Source organism: Mauremys reevesii, linkage group 12 (genome assembly GCF_016161935.1).
Source record: "Mauremys reevesii isolate NIE-2019 linkage group 12, ASM1616193v1, whole genome shotgun sequence".
Lineage (NCBI taxonomy): Eukaryota > Metazoa > Chordata > Testudines > Geoemydidae > Mauremys > Mauremys reevesii.
Window position 1 is genome coordinate 37,749,433 of NC_052634.1, and position 2,359 is coordinate 37,751,791.

A 2,359-nucleotide genomic window follows, 5' to 3' on the forward strand; every position below is an offset into this window, starting at 1 on the left:
AAAACTGAGTGTAGCATTGGGAGCAGCGTCTGATGTTTTCCTGTCTAGCCGGCTTGCTGCCTAGAACGAACGCTCCTTGAGTGGGGTGATCCACAGGGAGTAGCTCAAACCTCCAAAGTGCCTGGCCAGGGGCAGGACATTAGCACAGCAAGGGAGGGGTGTGGCAGTGACATCACAAAGGCTTTTTGCAGGACCTCAGACTATTGGTCAAAGGTGGTGGGGAGGTGGTGACCTCACAGAGAGATGCTGACATCAGCCAGGCAGGACAGGGGCGAGGGGCCAGGGAAACCTCAGAGACCCCTGTGGCTTTGCTTCAGCCAGTCTCCTTCTCCAGGTCTCTCTTTGAGGACTGAGAGAGTATTCGGGTTTAGGTACCTGAGCGCCAGGAGGAACCTCTTTCGACTTTTCTCCTTCCCTTTTAGGGAGTTTACTAGAGACCAGCCGTCCCTGTTTAGAAGGTAAGAGCCTCCTCGAGGTTTGAAACCTGTTCAGTCTGATCCATCTGGTGATGAAATCTAAGCATGGAAAACACGAGCTTAAGGAGGCAGAATTTTATTCCGCACCAGGGATTTTGTCCCCTAGAATTACTGGAGACATTAGGGTTTATCCTTTGTGTTTCACCTTTTCCTCCATCCCTTCCTCCTTTCTCTTCTCTTGCTTCTTTTGTCCTTTCACCTCTTTCCCTCCCAACACCAAGAGCGGGGTATGTGTATGTGTTGCGGGGGAGTGTTTGGCAGCTCCCACTGTGGGAGGTCCACCAAAAATGTGGGGCTGAAATAGTGCTCAGGCAGTGATCCCCACCAGTGACCTGAACCATCCTTTAGGCTCCCTGCTGAGAACCCTCAGCTTCCCGTCCTCAGTCTCTACCCTGATTGGCTGAGCAGGGGGTTATTGACAGGGAGGAGACTCAGGTCCTTGTTGTTCTCTTTTAAGACCAAGGAAATAAGTCATAACCAGTCATATGTTTGAATTTTGCTGCTTCTCTGCATTAATGGTCTCTGAGCAGGTCATGATTCTCCTCAAATTGCAGTTCTCCTCAAATACTTGCTGAATAATTACTGTGCACTGTTGGTCTGGAGCTCATCTGAGAGCACTTTATTCAGGTCATTCAATGGATGAAATTCAAGATCCGATGGTTAGTTTGAAAATCAGGGGTCTTGGGTCCTATTCCCAGCTCTGCCACTGGCTGGCCGTGTGACCTAAGACAAGTCAATTCTCCTGTCTCAGCCTGAGCTTCTCGCTCTTCCAAGTAGGGATAATAATGATCTGCTCCTACCTACCTTACGGTATGTGGAGGCAGGGCTGGCTCTAGGTTTTTTGCCTCCCCAAGCAAAAAAAAAAATTTGTCTGCCCTCCCATCCCCCTGCTGCCCAAGCCCTGGGTTCTCCCCTCCCTACACCTGCACCCACTGCCTCCCCAGCTCTGGGCCTCCCACCACTTTCACTCCCCTGCCAACCCAGCCCTGGGCTCTCCCCCACACACACCCTGTGCTGCCCCAGCTCTCGACTCTCCCCTTCCCCCCTACCAGTGCTCCCCCACCCACACACCCCCTGCTGCCCCAGCCCTGGGCTCCTCCCCGCACTTGCACCTTCTTCCACCCCAGCCCTGGGTCACTGGTAACTTGCTCCCAGGTTAATAAAATAGAAAAAAGAGAGGATTGAATGTGTAACAGGGAGTTTGGTAAATCTTGGTTATTTTATTTTTTCAACAGGCTCCTGTCCACCTCCAGTAGAATTTTCAGTCCCAATGGCAACTTACTTACCAAATGTAATACAGACTAGTCCATGCTTCCCAAGTGGATGTGGTTCTTGTCCTTCTGCACATTGTAGCCTGTGGAGGCCAAGGACCTGCAAATGTGTCTTCATGTGCCTTTGTTTCATTGATGAAAACATAAACTAGACTCTTAGAGGATTGGAACTGATTTCAGCTGGGGGACATATTTGCTAGATTTTTATGCATTTGCACAGGAAAATGTTGAGTGTTTCCATTCATCCCTAGTCAGTGGAGCTCCTGAACATAATGGAAATGGATATGCAATTACTTTTTGTTGAAGGACCAGGCTTTTAAGGGGGCACTTGGATTTGAACCAAGGCCCGTTTGATCTGCAGTCAAACACTCTACCACTGAGCTATACCCCCTGACAATTACATTGGCAAGTCAGTGATCTTAAGTATCTTGAAACCTGAGAGTGGAGTTTGTTTCATCCACACCAGTGTTGCTGTCTGTGCATTCCGGAGCTATGGGGTGAGTGGGAAATGCCCACAACTAGCTTGTCAGTATCAAGAAAGGAGCAGCCGACATCAGGACCAACGAGACGTGTTGGTGGCGCATCAGGAAGAATCCACACTCCCAGAGACTT

General features: G+C 49.9%; 1 non-coding gene across 1 annotated transcript; it reads right to left on the reverse strand.

Annotated features, from left to right (window-relative positions):
- Positions 1-2,066: 2,066 nt before the first annotated feature.
- Positions 2,067-2,138, reverse strand: TRNAC-GCA. Its single transcript has one exon. It is a non-coding gene; the product is annotated as a tRNA-Cys (tRNA).
- Between the last annotated feature and the right edge of the window lie 221 nt (positions 2,139-2,359).